The following is an 18941-nucleotide window of genomic DNA, read 5'->3' as shown; positions in this document are numbered from 1 at the left end:
AACCTCTGTGTTTCCAACAGCCATTATTACCAATACTCCAAGGGGAGCGGGGAATTATTTTAAAAGCCTTGTTCACTGTGCAGATATGGTTGTTAAGTTTCTATTGCAGGAATGAATAATTTCATGATCAGTGTATCAGGCCTCCCTAGTGATTTGCATGTATAATCAAATGAAAAGACCTCTGAAATATTGAAACTCTTTCGACAAGAAAAGTGAGTTTCAGATTAACAAGGTGGAAAATCCATTTATAGCCCACTCCAAGATCAGACTAAGATACATACATATTTGTTGGTATTATAGCAGTACAGGGTTGTTCATCTTACCTTAGATGTAATTATATAGAAACAGGGGCATTCAAAATATGTAAGTAGACAGCTGGAGGGTTTTTTTTTTTTTTAACTCATGCAATGTATAATTAACAAACGTCTTTACATGTATTCACAAAAGAAAGCAATAAACCATTTGTAAATAATGGCAGACATGTATTCTTTACAACTAAATGCCAATAATCTGGAGGGCTTTTCTTCTCAAGTCAGTTACAAAAGTACTTTTTTTGACATGTTATGTAGAAACGGGTATCATTAGCAGCAGTACATTTCAATTTTCTAGCAACAGAATTATATTAATATACAGGCAGAACCAAAGACTTCTTCTATAGAAAGTTGGAGGACATGTAAATTAAAGTGCAGCATGATTTGCATAAAACATCAAGGCCCCAATTCAGAGATCCACTTTCAGAGCAGCGAATCAGCCCATCTCTAGACCTCTGCCTTAAAAAACCAGGCAGTCACAATCTGTTAGCTTTAATCAGCTGTTCTGTTTAGAAGGGGATAAATTAAACCTCTCCATCTCTTAAAAATGTCATTCTTTCACCCTGGTTTCCAGATCTGGGGTCCAACCAGAAGATCCGTGACACATGTGAACAGAGAAAGCTGTTTTATGATGCAGGGGTTAAAACAATAGTGAAGTATTCTCAGCAGGTTTGGTTAACAAGAAGGCTATTTGGGGCCAATTGGTCTTCCTGAATGTTCTTCGAAGACAGAACATTGGAGTAATCTGACTTGGAAGCAACCAGGGCATGATTAGCTGTGGTAGCATGCATTAGCTGTGTTATGAGTCATGACGGCCATGCTTTTCCCAGGGCAAGTGACAGGCTATTTTGCTTCCTAGGCAAGGCTTGCACCCCCTTCCTTAAATTGTCAACTTCAATTTTCAAAAACAGAAGTCTCGTAGAATATATATATATATAAAGCTTCTTTTATCTTAAATTGCAAGAATAAGTAATACAACTATCTTTGATTCTTTTTCGAATACAAAAGAAAATGTTTCAGTACACAAATCATTTTAAATAATCTTGTGAATTGCGATGTTAAAATTTAAGACTCTTAAAAACGTTAGTTTTAGGCACATCAGAATCTCACTTTGTGTGCCTTTTGCTCTGCAAATTTTATCACCAGTTCCTTCAGGTCAGTTGCTGATCCTTAGGCATGTTCAATGGATATAATTGCCAAGCCACTTTTGCAACATTGTTGAGTGTATGTATGTTTTTATAAGTCTGAGCTTTGAGAAACTGTTGTTTGCTACTTGCCACTGCCACTGGAAGTGTGAGGGGTACACACACACACACACACACACACACACACTTCAATCAACTCTGCAGACTATCTATTTCATATATACATAAAAACAACTCTAATGTATAAATTACTTCAAAAAAAACGAGTCTTCAAAATATAAATTAAAAGTAAAATATTTTCAGAAATGTATATGATTTAACAAAAACTGTGCTGTCAAAGGTCAGTAGTGCATCCCTCTGAGGTCTGTGCCCAGGGAGTCTGGCTAGCTGGCTTTTCCTCCATGGCTATAGACTGTAGGCTTCTGAATATGAGTTGCTGGAAACCACAGGTGGGGAGAGTGCTCCAGTCTTGCTTGCAGACATGTGGTTGGCCATCGTGAGAACAGGGTGCTGTGCTAGATGGGCCATGGCCTGATGCAGAAGGCTATACTTATGTTCTCATGGAATAGCAATCTTAGGTAGCTCAGTTATGTGGCAAAGTACCATACCAGATTCTGGCACTGGTATGAAGAGACAACTGCACCCGTGTGCCTTGTGCTGGTTCTAATGCTTTGTGCTGCTCTCATTAAAATTATAGTTTAATTAATGTATGAGTCACCTTAACTTACAATAACAATAGACTAAAAGCAAATGCAATTCATTCCTCAAGCGCAAGCCCAATTAGCATCAAATTAAACCAACTCTGCTAAATGATGTTGAAAGCAAGGAATGATGCAAGGTGTTTAAATTGTTCAAGGGCATAAGAGGAAAGAAAGGTCTTCGGCTGATGCAGGAAGATGTTGCAGTAGGCACGGGTGAGCCTCTTTCAGGAGAGCATTCCGTAAGCAGCAACCACAACTGAAAAGGTCCTCTCTCATTGCCATCCATCATACCTCAGAAGCTCATGCCTGGTCCTACAAGTCATGACCTGTGAATACACTAGCTCTTTGAATCAGGCCACTAGGTGGGCATCGACCCACAAGGCAATGTATAATATGAGCGTTGGACTGAGAAGACTTGCAATATATTTGAGTTTGTTAAATGTCCCAAATCCACCTTTTAAATGTAGATATCAACTGGCAGAGAATAGTCAGAAATGAGCTCTGATTATTATTCATGCCAATACTGCAGTGACTGACATTACTGTAATGACTCAGACAAACCATAAGGTGTCTGACTGATGATGAGAGCTTCAAAATTATGTGGCGTGGCTGCATGAGGACTGTCGTTACTGTCCAATATTGTCTTTCTCTTAGATCTTCAGTTGCTTATAGAACTCATTCACACCAAGAATTGCCTGAGAAATGTCATTACCTGGTTGTTGGGGAACCCTTTGCCCACTTTTGACAGGCCTTTTAGTGAAAGTTTCAATGCAGCAAAAGTCTTAAGAGAGTTCCTCTTGTCGGAGGGGGTGAATAGGTCTCCGAGGCACTTCTTGAAATACAATTTATCACTGTAGTTGAAGTGAACAGAATTCTTCCAAGCCAGTTGTAGAAAATGACCTTTCTTGTATGGCTGATAATAACTTTATGATAATGAGGCTAGAGAACCATTCCCTGTGCTGGTAATTTTATTCCTAATTGAATAGCTATATTTGATATAGGGCAGTTTAACATATTCTGAAACAGCAGAAATATGATGTGCAAGGGAAACGATGGCATTATAGTATTTGGAATAAAACGAAGATGCACAGATGCACTTCCATTGTGATGCACAAAGGGAATTAAACCTGTTTCTTGCATATGAATTTATTTTTTCAAGTAGGGATAGGTTGAAGCTTCTGGCTGCTGTGGACAAGAGACCAGCAGTAGGCTACACACACACTCGTGTGCGTGCACACACACACCTTGAGCTGGGCTCTTAGATGTTAAATCCCTGCACGGGGTGCATCTTGGCTTTAGTGCACATGTGTCTAAATTCCTTCATTGCTGCCCTAGACTTAGACCTTTTAGGGTGTTAAAGGGCAAAAGCACTATGAACTACTACGTCCAGAAACCAATTGATAGCCTCTGCTGCTGGAAGGGAACAATTAGGATGGTTTGACCTCAGAGACTTAGGGAATCCAATGATGTTCGTGACTACACTTAGGGAATTTCCCTTTATAAAGATCTCAGGGACGAGACCATTATGCCACTCTTGTGAAGCCAAATTGTTCTCACTCCTAGCCGACCAGAACAGCTCGACAACAGAGAAGGTTGCCAAATTTATCGAGAGAGCAATGAGACTGAGAGCTGTTATCTGAATGACACCGGTGTCGTCACCCGGATTCCTCACCTAGGATCTTATGATTATTATCATTATGTTTTATTATTATTATTTTATTACCTCTGCCAAGTTTTAAGTACTGAGATTATTAATTTACATAGGGTTTTAATAGGTCACAAGATTTTATGGTAACCATATTTGTAATGTATTTTTGTTGGTGTTTGTCCTTTGATGCTATGGCCTGTCGGCTACGCAAATAAAGTCTACTACTCTACTCAACTGAAGGTGATAACTGGGAAAGACTTGGAAGAGACTGGGCAGTGGGCAGTCAAGGCCAGTGGGCAGTGTCAGCATCATAGTGGTCGACAGGGACTCTTTTGCAAAGGACCTGGTGAGGCAATTATCTATGTTGAATCCTCCCTGTTAGAGTCTCAAATACAGCATTGAGGTTTCTGAATCTATTAGTATTGGTGGAATTCAGTATTCTGATTCTTCTTCTTGGTTGCCAGTGGGCTGTCTCGTTTATGCCTGACACATGAAACACATGATGCACTGGATTTGGTGATTGTGAGGCTTTACCAACCCCCACAACCTACCCTAAGGGTCCAAGGTGCCTTGGTCAGTCCAGTGTCCTTTTCCTCCTTCAGAAACACTTGGTGAGCCTCCCACTCCATTTTGCTCAAGGCTCTTCTCATCTGTAGACACAGTCATCCTTATTAAAAGCTTGGGGTTTCAAAGCACATATGGAGCTCTGCACAATACAGGTCTTCCCTATTCACTTCATTGCTGGGGACAAACCTCAAAAACTGATTGCATGTATGGAGCTTTCTCTCCTAATGAAATGAATGGGGAAGGCTCTGCTAACTCAGAAAATGTGTGCCTCAGAGCTCATGTCCATGGACAGCAGCTGTTGGATTGACTATTTTGCCTGGTAAAAAGACTCATTATAAATCTCCAGTATGTTTTCCCTTGATAAGAAAATTCCTTCAAACTCCAAAGTTTGACTATTTAATACTTGTATCTAGGCACATTCACTGTTAGATAATTCCCACCACATCTTTTTGTATTTTCTGAGTCGAACTGAATGTGCTTCTCTGAGGATAAATCTTTGGAAGCTTATTTTGAAGCTCCTTCCCCTTTGCTTCTTATGATTGCCTCATATTGCCTCATGATCTGATAAACTTTCTTAATCAGATTACACGACCCACTGATTCTGAATATTACCTGATTCACTTCTCTAAATAAGGGGACACAATGCTGTGCTTCACAATCTAATCTGGGAAAGAAGAGCTAGACTGACAGTAAATGAACCAATCTACACTTCTTGCTGAGGGAATTCCACTAATCTGCCAGTAATCTTATCCCCACTTGTCCCGCCACCCGGGCCTCACTATAAAAGTGTGAGAGAAAGCTGTCTTATTTAAGAAATTCTGAGCTACGGATAATTCTACCAAGCAGAATAACGTTCAGTAGTTCTACCCTAAAATGCTATGCATTTTTAAAAAGGGATGTTTTTAACTCTACACCAGCAGGACCTGCATAGAAACTCTTTAGAGAGCCTAACGGATGCCTGGGGGAAGTGTCGAGAAGGGAGACTCCCCATAGGCCAAACCTGGCCTACTTATTTATTTGTACCTTATTCTCCCTTCATCATAAGGTTCGCAGAGACCGGCAACTTGTACCTGCTGCCTCCTGTATTGTTTTTGCTGTCTTAGCAGCACTGAAGTGACACCTATGGAGCACAAACCAGGGCTGCCCAGACGATAAGACCCCCCTCTCAACCTCACTCATGTGGTCCAAAGGAAAGCAGAGCAATACATTTGGCACCAGCTTGGCTGCAGGAATTGCTGGAAGGAGGCATGCAAGACACCATCCAACCATCTTAGGGACTCCACTCTGGATTTGTGTAGGGTTTACCTCTTAGCCTTTTCTTCTCCCAAAAATGTCCCACAAGGCAGCTGGTACATAATTTTCCTTGGGGTTTCCTCCCAAAGCATTTACGGTATCTCAAATGAGTATAGCTGCAAGTAACCGCCTTCTTGACCTTTGGACTCACTATTGGTTTTGTCCTCTCAAACCACCAGATTCTGTCTTCACATGCAGGGGAAGTGCCCAACTCACCAAGAGTTTGATTCCCATCAGCTGCCCTTAACTGGTTTAGCCAGTCAGTTGAAGCCATTTCCTAGCGTCTGGCTACTGTTACCTGCTGGCAGCTTCTAGGAGCTACAGGTGAAATCTGAGTGCAGGGTGGGGACCAAAGGTGGGCAAACTACCCCAGAAAGAGCATGACGTGTCCCCCATCGGGGTACTATCCCTCCCCTAATACCCCATACACCTCCTGTAAGCTAATATACAGTTATAAAAACAAATTGCAACAAAAGCAGAACAATATAAATAAAAAATAAGTGGGTCCCGCAAAATTACCTTAACTGTCACAGCCAGGGTCCCCTGCATACATCAGGGAAGCAGTGTTGTGCAGTGGTTACAGTGGAACCCCTTCTGCTGATCCTGAAAGGGCCTGTACAGATGGAGATTTTTTTTTCAGATTTTGGGAGCTTAAGCGGTTTAGGGCTTCAAATACCAGTGGGAGCACATTGAATTGAGCCCAGAAACAAACTGGCAACCAGTATAGCTGTTTTAAAACAGAAGTGGGGAACCATGGGACAGAGATTTTCCCCTGACTTCTATAATAGGTACCTGGAATGGTCTGTCTTTTCCAGGGACAGTTTTCATATCATCAGCTTTGCACTTCAGAGCTAATCCAAGAACGAGGCAGCACCAATAAATCTCCCTTCCCCCCAGGATTGCAGTGCTGCTGCCATGCACAATTCTTCAAGACCAAGGTTCCAAATCCATTCCACAGTAGTTTATACAAGGTGTGCACTCTCTTCTCTTGCTGATTTCAGTTATTTCTAGTGTGGTTTATATACAGGAGTCCAAATTTAAAATACAAAGCAGAATCTCAACGCAGCACAGTTTCACCAGGTTTGGGGATGGTTGCCTGTAGGAAAATGTCTCTATATCTATCTATCTATCTATCTATCTATCTATCTATCTATCATCATCTATCTATCTATCATCTATCTATCTATCATCTATCATCTATCTATCTATCTATATCTATCATCTATCTATCTATCTATCTATCATCTATCTATCTATCTATCTATCTATCTATCTATCTATCATCTATCTATCATCTATCTATCTATCTATCTATCTATCTATCTATCTATCTAATATATCATCTATCTATCTATCTATCATCTATCTATCTAATCTATCTATATCTGTCTTTCTGTCTGTCCACCTATCTGCTAGATACTTTTCATGAGCAAGTCTCATCGAGTTCAACCAACGAATAAACTGAACCTGATCATACTGGATGCCCAATATATTATGGCTCAAGATGAAAAAAATAATAATTCTGCTATGCATTCCATTATATGGGCTCTGTGAGCAATAGGCAATGCTTATTTGGCAAAACATAAAGTCATGTGCATCACTATCCTAAGGTAAACAAGGCAATTGTCAGGGCCTGCCTTGAGTCTAGGAGCATCTAGAAAAACATCTCTTAGAGGGATGTGGCTCCCAGATAAGTGGGCATAGAATCGCAGCCACAAAAACTGTACTTGATGTGGCTCCCCCCCTCCCAAAATGTATGCTCATGTCCTTATTTTGCTATGAAAAAACCCGGTATAGTTTACTGCTCTGGGCCTGGCAGGGAGAGGGGAAGAGATAGTTTCATAACATCACTGCTGTGAGCCAATTAGAGCTGTGCACAGCTAGCTTCTGCTGACAAAACTGTTTTCTACTGAGCTGGATCCTGGAAAGATAATTGTCTGATGAGAATGTTCTAACTGCATTTTCACCGCTGTCTCACCATTCAAATTATGTGCGTATACACACTCTAAGTTAAGTCTGAGGCTGACAACAAGTCCGCCTTAGGGGATGAGAAGGACAGGTTCCAACTCTCCTATTTTTATGAGAGCTCCTTGCATTGAGCCTATAAGTGGGCAATGAAGGCATCCTCTCTCTCAATAACCACCTTTTTTTAAAAAAAAAACCCAAACATTCTTAAGTAACGAAGACTAGAGAAACATGATGGGAAACAAAAAGAAAAAGATACAAGTCATTGCTTATGAGGCTTACATGGTGATATCTAACAAGGAGGCAGTGATGGCCACCAACTGGGATGGCTTTCAAAGAGGATGGGGAAACTGGTGGAGGACGAGGCTATCAATGGTTGCAAGCCATGGTGGATACATATGTTCTGCCTCCACAGTCAGAGGCAGTGGCTGGAAACGGTTGCTGGGGGGGGGGGAGAGGGAGTGCTCTTGTGCTTGGGTCCTGTGTGTGGGTTTCTCAAAGGCATCTAGCTGGACACGGTGAGAACAAGATGCTGAACTAGATAGGCCATTCGCCTGATCCAGACGCCCTTTCTCATCTCCAGTAATTTTGTGTCCCATTGTCAGGGACTAGACTGAGCAAGAAGGCTAGGAAGTGTCCTCTCGGTCTGCTTGGCTCCTCTCGGAAGAGGAGTGGGAGTGGGAAGGTCCCTTGTCTCCAGCAGTTTCAAGAGCAGAAGGAGACAGGGCTAAATTACAACTGAATGAAGAGTTGCCAAGATACAAGATATTGGTGGTGGTGGTGGTGGAGGAGGGAGTGAGAGAGCAGCCAGCAGAGACCTCCCTGGAGAACCTGGGAGAACCTCCTTACCCAAGGGCTTGTTGATCCCTTCGCATTTAAGAACAAAGACTGCAGAGGAGTGTGAATCCTGGGACTTTCTGTAGGTACCTTTGATGTTGTTGGAGATGAAAGAGGAGGGGCTCAGAGTAGGCAACATCTTCTTTGCATGGAGACATGGATTCTTTGTCTTGCACCCAGATGACTGAATAAAACCCATAAATTCAAACTTGCTGGTCCTTCTTGCCTTTGATACTACTGGGGGAGAGGATCCTCCATGCCTGACACCCATTCTCCTTCCATCCACATGCAACTTGTACCATATTTCCCCCTCCAATTGTCAGTTTCTTTCATCCCTCTTTCACATTCACCTTTTTTTTGTTGGAACAGCTTTATTCTCTTATCTCCCTTTCACCTTCTCTTGCCCTTTCCTCTCAGAGGAGGGAGACATTCTTTCTGTCCTCTCGGCTCCCTGAACCTCTCTGTCTCCTGACCACTTTTACTTGACATGCAAGGAGTTGTTTGTGCTGACATGGGTCCCACCAAAAAGCTATAGCATGTCTGGGGAACTGGGCAGGCTGTGCCACTGAGGCCCACCTGAATGTGACCCAAGGCTCGCTGGTGAGAAACACTGGTTTAGAGTGCTGCTTTCAGACCAACCAGGAAGAATGACAGTGATGTGTGGTGATTTTTTTTGTAGGGAACAGACAGTGTGTCCCCCAACAAATAGGTGCCAGTACTCACCATGAAGTAGTTACAGTAAGTGCCACACTTTTTAACCAAAAAAAAGAGGTGCTGGTACTGCATTCCCTTGAGTACCCCTTGAAAAAAGCACTGGGAACAGTTAGGGGCAGAGGCACTGGCTTGTGAGGGTGATGGGGGGGGGATGTCACACAAGTAAGCATCTTGCCTACCTCCCTAAGCCTGGCAGAAGCTTCCCAGGCTTTGGGAAGAAGGTAGCAAGGCTCTGACAAGATGCTGGAGCCCTCTTGCCTCCTTCCCAAAGCTGGGTGGTCTTTGGGAAGAAGAAGAAGAAGAAGAAGAAGAAGAAGAAGAAGAAGAAGAAGAAGAGGAGGAGTTTGGATTTGATATCCCGCTTTGTCACTACCCGAAGGAGTCTCAAAGCGGCTAACAATCTCCTTTCCCTTCCTCCCCCACAACAAACACTCTGTGAGGTGAGTGGGGCTGAGAGACTTCAGAGAAGTGTGATTAGCCCAAGGTCACCCAGCAGCTGCATGTGGAGGAGCGGGGACGTGAACCCGGTTCACCAGATTACGAGTCTACCGCTCCTAACCACTACACCACACTGGGAAGGTGGCAGGAGGGCTCTTGGACCCGTTGGAGCCTCGTGCCACCCTCCCTAAGTTGTGCAGAAGTTTCCCGGCTTTTGGGATGGATGCACCAGGGGATCATTTAGGGGACTAGGCTAATCCCCCTAGTCCACTAACTGCACACCACTGAAGAATGGGGTTCAAATTCTTATTCAGCAATGGAGCTCAATAGGTGATCCTGGACTAGTCATTTTTTCTCTGCCTCACAGGATTGCTGTGAAGGGAAAATGGAGAGGGGAAAATGTACACTATTGCCCTGAGTTCATTGGAGAAGTTGCTGGCTACAAATGCAAGTGTATGTCTAAAGGCTTATTCCATTGTTTATATTAATTGCGCTCAGTAAAATGTGTTGACGAATAAATAAAAACAAAGCTATGTACCAAAAACAAAGAGAATCAGAAAGTCATTTTTATGTCAATCATGGGAATGTGTTTGCGCAAAAACGATACTGCAAAAGATTTTAGGAGAACTGACAATCTTAAAAAAGAAAAAGAAAAAACCTTTGAGCTTGTGTGACTCAGAAGAGGAGCTGTCCTTGTGGAGTACTGTGTTCTTTCCAAATGCCACACTTAAGTCTCTGTACCTACGATATGAGACAGAGATTTTGGCAGAACACAAATATTTGTGAAGTGTGCTCATTAACACCTCAAGGCCATCCGTCAAAGTGATTGACACCATGAAGACAAAGTACTGGTAATTCTTCCTAGGCCCCAGCATATGCTGGAGGTTTCTGGGGGCTCATGTGGCACACCTGACAGATGTGTGAGTCATCTGACACAATGGGCAACATTCATGAGTATTCTATTGTCTCAATCATCACAATAGAGGTGTTAATCCTTTTTCTCCAAACAATCCTCGTTTATGAAAATAGAAAGAACAGATTTTACAAGATAAGGAGATTCAAATTATAAAGCATGCCTATGGTCTATCAGTGAGCCACATTCTGCTAATAATGATGTTCGTGGCATTATGTGAAATGTTATTAAGCAAAATAATGGCTTTCTGAACTGTGCCTTGAGAGAGAAGCTTCACACACTCCCTGCCATGCACTTTGCAAAGCTCCATTAAATGTATCCAGCAAAAAACTAATTGGCACGAATGAGTAACATCAGTGCAAAAGAAGATAACTTGTCACCTTTCTTTCATGCACCTTGAAGCACTAAGAGGCTTCATTAAACTATCCTGCATTACATTTGAGATTCAGATAAGCAACAAACCAAAAGAAACAATATTTTATTTCCCCATCAATAACTTGTGGGGCAAAAGGAACCTGATGGTCAGAAGACTATTTGAACTGCTCTTGCAGACTCAGAACAATGGCAGTCCATCTAACAGTCCAATCACCTGCATTTTTACTCAGGAGTAAGTCTTTTCAAAGTCAGTGGCGTTTACCCCAAGTAAACATGCACAAGATTGCCCTTGAACAGCCTATCCTACATATTCAGTGGGTCTTACTCACAAGATAGTATGCATAGGATAAACAGCCTTAGTTTCATAAGCTGGCTGTGATGGTGACATCAATCCCTTGTCATTTGACCCAGCACCAGGTAGTAAAAAGTCGTCGTCTTCTTCTTCTTCTTCTTCTTCTTCTTCTTCTTCTTCTTCTTCTTCTTCTTCTTCTTCTCTTCTTTGGCGGTCACTCATAGCCAAGTAAGATTGTCTTCCATAAACACGGTTTTAACAATGAGTCTGTAAGTGACTGTGGAGGCCAATTCTGGATCCACACGTCCTTCCACAGTAGGGACATTGGTTTCCGGGTGGCAGTTGGTGGATTTGCCAAGTGTGCCTTCCTCTTGGCACGTTTCTCCCTTGTGTCCTGAGTTTGAGTGTCTTCAAAGCCCATGATGCCTTTGGTAAAGGCTGTTCTCCAATTGGAGCGCTCTCAGGCAAGTTTTTGCCAATTGCTGGTGTTTACTCTATATTTTTTTATATTTGCCTTGAGACAGTCTTTAAACCTTTTTTGTTTCCCTGACAATAGAAGTGATGCTTTTGCCTATCATAGCTAGTGGCCACCGATAGGCCTTTCAATCCACATGTTCATCTAGTCTCCTTCAAAGGCATTTTTGCCAGTTGCCAAAGGGCACCCTGTGACAATGTGTTCTGCAGGTTGATTGTGGACTGTGTACAGCAGTGCTTGGTTTTATTTAAATTAAGCCTGTCCAGTGGATGAACCTGAGTTTTTGCATTTTAAGAGAATTAATAGTTTTCACAATCTATTCTCTGCCCCATGATTCATGGTGTTTTAAGGCTCTATCATCAGCTCCACTGATCAGAGCTGTTTGGTGCATCACAGGAAGCGACAGAACAGGAAATGTCAGACATTTGCTCTTTTTTATGCTTCTACTGCAGTTCATGAAGGCAGAATGGCCACATCTGCTCTATAGGAAGAAGCGAGCAGTTTCCCTATTTGGAGCACATGTACTGAGATGCACCCTTGCTTCCTGTTTTGCCACTTCCTCCAACATGCAAAAGAGCTCCCACTCATGGGTTGGGTCACAGTAAACATCTAGACTAAAACTGCAATGGCACAACTAAAATGCTACTGAAAAACACAAAAAACCCAACCCCAACCCAGAATGAAAAGAAAAGCACTTTTCAAACTTGCGACAACTTCAGAACCAATTCACAGAATATAATGAATGAATATCTCAATTAGCCTGGTGCCTACAAAGCAACTAAGATGTAGTCATCCAGCTTGACAGTACATTTGTAAATACTGCCATTCTAAATAAACTGATTGTCTCCTATACCTTGTGATGATTCTAACAATTTGGGAGCAGGGTGGGGTAGGGGAGCTAAACAAAAAGCAAATCATCACTTTATATATTTCACATATTCCCCTCCCCCCTAACATGTAATCTTAAAAACAGGCAAATGAAAATTAGATTTTGCTCAAGTTGTTATTGCTGCACAACCTAGAAGTGATTTGAAGGTGCATTTATTCTGTGGTGGACATTATTCATTTACCTATTGCAATAGTACATCTAACTTCATGAGGCAGGGCCAATTATCCACAGGCCCCAACCAACCAACCAACCAACCAACCAAACCATGCAATCTCCATAAGAGTACACCACAAGAGGAGGACACATGGAAGGACCACAGAAAATGTCTAGGATGAAAATAGACCCAGGAGTCTTCTGCCACATGCATGCCAGCAATATGTTCTTCTTAGTAAATAGTGTATAGGCAAGAAGGGGGTGGGTAATCCCATTCTTATAGTGGCCAACCCGTGGGAAATTGTGATGCACTGGCATGGACTGATTGGACTGGTGGGAGGAACCAGCTGAAGAACCACCAAGGGAAGAAGGCTCAGAGCCAGGGAGTGGTGGTGGATAGAGGGAAAAGAGGAAGAAAACTGGGAAGAGGAGGTGTTGGACGCTGAAGAGGTAACAGGGCTTAGTGAGCTGGGAGACTCTAAGGTAGAGAGAAGTCTAGAATCAGAGGCAGAAGCTGAAGCTGAAGCAGGAGAGGAAAGAGGCCAAGAAGCAGAGAGGATTCAGGCTGGTGAAGAGTTATGGGTGCGTCTCCCTCCTGCTGCAACAAATTCCCCTCCCCTCCCAGAAGCAGGAGAAGCATGAATCCCTGGTTTGCTGCATGCTGGGGAGTCTCCAATTGGCTGGAAAATATGTGGAGGGGATGTAGACGGCTGTGGGGAGGCATGGACTTTTGGTCTGCGTAACTGATACTCAGTCAAGTCTGTGGAGATTGTGTTTTTGCTAATAAAGAGTTAACTCCAACTTGCAACAAGCATGATTTACTGTGGGCTCACTCTTTGACAAACAATTCTTCAAACAAAACAGGAGCACAAAAAGCATATATTAGGGAAAGTGCTGTTCAAAACAAAATTGCATCCGGGAACATTGCTTGTAATAAATGAAATATTTAGGAAAAAAAAATACAAAATGGCCTTATTTATTTATATAACACCCTTTACCCAAAGATCACATTTATTGGTATATTGTGATAAATATGTTTACAAATGTATATGAATTTTTGCATGGAGCTTTTTTAAAAAAAATAAAGCAAAATAGCTAATTGATATGAAAATAGGGTGAACTGAACTGAAAAATGGAAAAATGAGAAATTGAGAGAAACTGCACCATCTTGAAGGACTAAATGCTGTAGTCTTTTATTATTATTATTAACCTATGAACCTAATAAATTCCTAGCCAGTAATTCATGCCCTGCCCCAGCTTAACTGTGTAGAAAAGAAAAAAAGTTGAAAATATATGAGTTAAACTTTTCATATAAAAGCTCATCACTATTATGAAGGAGGGATTCAAGTGTAAGCTGGAAATGTAGGCTTCACAGTTAAAGTAGGTCCAAATGCTCTGTTGTCCTAGTGCAACAAATCCACTTTCAAAAACCAACCACAGACGTTTTGCAGTTAGGAAAGTGACAGTATGATTTAATGGGAAGATGTATAAACACCTCACAAGCAAATCAGGATGAATGCTCAATAAAGAGCAGACTTTGGCCACATTCGCAACATACATTTAAAGCACTATGATACCAGTACTAGCTTCCTGCAAAGAATTTTGGAAGCCGCAGTTTTTTAGGGGTGCTGAGAGTTGTTAGGGGACCCCTATTCTTCTCGCAGGGCTACACTTCCCAGAGTTCCCTGGGAAAAGGGATCAATTGTTGAGCCACTATGGGGATTGTAACCCTGTGAGGGGAATCTAACAATTCTCAGCACCCTTAACAAACGACAATTCCCACAATTTTGGGAGGAAGCCATGACTGCTTAAAGTAGTGTCATAGTGCTTTAAAGGAATAATGTGACTGTGGTCTAGGTCTAACTTCTGTGTAAGCATTGTGCAAGCAAATCAGAATAAGCACTCAAAAAACCTATCACGTGGAGGAGCCCTAGGTGCCAGTGACCTGAGGTTTTCATGCAGCCCAATGAATTATAAACACTTTGCACCGGCTATACACCGGGAAGTGATGCGTTAAAGCCATCAAACACATGTTTATTTCATGCTAAACTGTAACCTTGACTGCTCCGTCAAAGTCTCCAGCTCCTTATCTTTCACCACTTTCTCAAAGACAGCCAACATTTTTTCCCACTGACTGCCCTTGAATAGGCAGTTCTGTCGGATGGCGAGGGAGCTGTGGCGGCAATGCGCTAAGTGAGCTTTTTTGTACAGGTCATTAATAGGCCGAGTACCTTGCGCGGAAGCCGGAATCTATTGGTTGTGCTTTGTTGCTTCAGATAAGTGAGCATCATGATCTTGCTCCTTGTTCTCAGACTGTTTCGCATCATTTCCTGTGGAAAACAAGCCTGTTCCACTTCACAGCAACACAAAGTAAGATTACAGGATGCTTGAAAATACATTATGGGCTTGATTCATCCCTGCCGGCATGTTGCAGCTCCTGTGCCAGCTTGGGCAACTGCGCCTGAGGGAGGCTGCTCATTAAATGCACTGCTAGCTTCTCCAAGGAGTTTAGTGGAGGCAGATCAGCCTTGATTTGCAGACTGGTCTCGATAAGGACCTGTTCACCTGATCCTGTGCTCCTTAACCTGCATCCTGCATCTAAACCAGAAGTGCAGTAAGAGATCAAAGGGGACATCTTGCAAAATCAGAAACTCCATTGCAGGGCAATGGCATCCAGGAAGATGATGCAGCCAAAACAAGACCCATAACTTTAGGAAAGTTGTTCCCAAACTTTCCTCCCTGCAGATGACTTGAACATTGCTGAAGGTCTTGGCAGACCACTTAATGACTTTTCTGCCGGTGGTTGTGCTAGATGATTTTTAATTGTATTTTCACAGACACACCATGTTACAAGTGAATGTAACTTGACCCTCCGGTGGCACAACGGATCAGTGTGTCTGGCCAGAAGGTTGGTGGTTTGAGCCCACCCAGGCACAGCTGTGGACAGGATTCCTACATTGCAGGGGATTGGACAAGATGACACTTCTAGCTCTACAATTCTATGACCACTGGTGGTTCTCCAACCATATCGTCTGGGAGCCCCAATTTTAGTTCATGAGAAGAGTCTGCTGGACCAGGCCAATGGCAAAGTCCAGCATCCTGTTTTCACAGTGGCCAACCAGATGCCTATGGGAAGACTGCAAGCAGGACCTGAGCACAACAGGAAGAGTTGCTAAGACCACTAGGCCTCAGCTGTGGTTTATTTTCTTGAATAAAGATTTAACTTCACTAGCCTTGGGTGATTTATTGTTTTTTGTTGTTGCTGACCTACTCCTGACTCAAGCCCTGACAACATGCTACTAGGCTAGGTTCAAGATTTTTGTGTTAATTTGTAATACAGCTTTGGTCTACGATACCTTAATGACAACCTGATACTTTATATTCCTGAGATGTTCACGGGAGTCACTGTCCATGCCTTGCATGGGTCATAGTCACATGGAGCCACACATTCAGCACTGTGGGTCCATTTCTGAGATCAGGCAGGCCTTCTTCCCTGTTGAACTTCCGGTGCTTGGTGAAGACATAACAAAATTCCAGTAGGCATTTTAAGTAAGCTTTCTGATTTATTTGAACTGACCCCCTCCACTTTATTCCTGTTCTTTTTCTTGCAATTCTATTGTACACAGCTTAGATGCTACAGTGTTCAGCAGGATGCAAATTGTGGAAATAAATGACATGTGAAGGCACAATTCCAAGCAGAATTACTAGATGGTGTTAATGTAAATTAATGTGAGTCATATCCCCAGAGGCAGGGGTGCGTGCCTTTCTCATGATTCAGCAGCATTAGAGAGAATCAGGCTGAAACTGATGTGGCTTTGAGACTCCTTAAGGGTTCAAACTCTTCTTCTTCTCCTAATATCCTTATGTCATCCACCTCTTCACTCCCTCTATGCAATTTCCCCATATTAAGGCTTGGGCAAGAACAAGGGCAAATAGGACAGAAAGGGAAGGATGTTGTCTCAGTTTAAGTCCATTTGGTCCACCTAAGCCAACGGTTGCCAACTTTTCTGGGTCTGTTTGCACAGGAGTGCCATGGGTGCACCACACATGGCCCATAACCTCCCTGCCAGCAATTAAGCTTGGAAAAAGAGTTTTAGCTTTACAGTGGACGCTCAGGTTGTGAACGTTATCTGCGCAAGTGCGGGTTGCGATTCGGTGCTTCTGTGCATGCACAACCCCTGAAACCCGGTAGTAACCTGTTCCAATACTTCCGGGTTTTGGTGGGTCTGTAACCTGAAAAAACGCAACCTGAAGCATCTGTAACCCAAGGTATGACTGTATTTCAAGACTCTTCCCCTGCCCCCAGCTGCTTTTTGCTGGGTTATCTTCCCTCCTCAACTGTGAATATCAATAAAATGGGATTGGAAAAAAGAACCTCTGACAGCATCCTGACAGCTGGGGAGGGAAGGAGCAATACTTTCCAATTGCACCCACACAACAATTAGGTTAGGAAGAAAAACCCTTCTGTTAGCTGCAATAGGCTTCTTCCATTCCTATCAACAGGCAACATAAGAAGAGCCTGCTGGATCAGGCCGATGGTCCATATCGTGGAGCATTCTGCAATCACAGTGGCCACCACGAAACTCTCAAGTGGGACCTGAGCAGAAGATCACACTCCCCAGTGGTATTTTTCAGCAACTGGTATTGAGAAGCATTACTGCCTCTGACCGTGAAGGCAGAGCATAGTCATCATGGCTACTAGCCTTCTCCTCCATGAATTTGTCCAATCCTCCATGCATTCATTCATTCATTCATTCATTCATTCATTCATTTCAATTGTATGCTGCTTTTCCACACACAAAAGAAGCATACTCAAGACAGCTTGCATCAAAGAAAGAGGCATGCATTTCAAACAGACATGACTAAGACAATTTAATAATAACACAGCAAAACTACAGCGAATATAACATACCAACCCTCCCCCATTCCAATGCTATAAACATAACAAGATTGCTTAAACAACATGCAGCACCCAATAGCGAGAAAGAACAAGGGAGCTTCACAGTTTCACCTTAGTCTTGGAAACATTCCTGCCATGATGTTCCTCGCAGTTCCTTTACTTCAGCAGCTTCTTATCAGGCTTCCAAGGCCAAGTGGTAGAGCAACTGGCCCTCCCAGCTGGTAGCCATCACTGCCTTCTGTGGGGGTGAGTGCCATAGTTCAAGAATGTAAATTGCAGGGAGGATGTGACCCTGTGGTTTCTAGGGAAAGCCTCTCCAAGTGCATGAGTGACCACGGGCACAGTGTTGGTTACCCATCATCTAGCCCATATCATCTACTCTGAGCGGCAGCAGCCCTCCAAGGACTTTGGCAAAAGTTCTCTAGCATTGCTAGCTGAGTTCCTTTTAATTCAAACCCAGGGATTGATCCAAGGACCTGAAACAGGCTATACAGCTGAGCTTTGGTCCTTTCCTAAGATAAGGCCTTCGGGTAGTGGAGCCCTCCCCTTGCAAAACTCCCTCCCTTCAGATGTCAAGGAGATAAAGAGCTACATAACTTTTAGAAGACACCTGAAGGCAGCCCTGTATCGGGAAGTTTTTAATGTTTGATGTTTTACTGTTTTATATATGCTGTAAGTAGCCTATAGTGGCTGGGGAAACCCAGCCAGATGGGCGGCGTATAAATAATAAGATTGTTGATATTATATGATGTTGATGACGACGACTAGCTTAACAAAGACAATGCAGCAACAGTAGCCTGATCTGAAGGGAAGCACACCAGCCAATTTTATTTAATATTCCTATTCCGCTTTTCCAACAACCATGTTGTGCTCGAAGCAGCTCCTAGTATTAACAACAGCACTGACAATTCACAAATGTTGCAAGCACTATAATAATAAGACAACACAATATGTAAATAAGGCAAAAAGGTGCAAACAAATTTATCATTCCAGCAGCAGAAGCATTGGGGCAGGCAAGGTGCTGCCTCTTGCAGTTCTGCTGCCTGAGGTGGGTACTTCCTCCCACCTCATTGGTGGGCCAGCTCTGCTGAGCTAGATGGATGAATGGTTTGACTCAGTATACGGCAGCTGGTTTCCTATGAGTGGAATGGGTGATGCCTTCTGGCAGTTCCCCACACCAAGATCCCCCTGGTGTCTAGGCTGAGCACACCAGCACCCTTCCCCCCAGCTTTCTAGCCTGCTCACACTCATGTTGTCCTCCCTACACTGGTGATGCTGGTGATTGACTGGTGTGGGAATCAAACCATAGGAAGGCTGTTTCCATG

General features: G+C 43.0%; 1 long non-coding RNA gene across 2 annotated transcripts in view; it reads left to right on the top strand.

Annotated features, from left to right (window-relative positions):
* The window catches only part of LOC310683667, a 147106-nt gene that overhangs the window by 27302 nt on the left and 100863 nt on the right, over window positions 1-18941 (top strand). The window lies entirely within an intron of this gene.

Source organism: Podarcis tiliguerta (assembly GCF_965153285.1).
Source record: "Podarcis tiliguerta genome assembly, chromosome: 1".
Classification (NCBI taxonomy): Eukaryota; Metazoa; Chordata; class Lepidosauria; order Squamata; family Lacertidae; genus Podarcis; species Podarcis tiliguerta.
The sequence above is the reverse complement of the archived record's forward strand: the minus strand, read 5'-3'. Positions and strand labels throughout refer to the sequence as shown.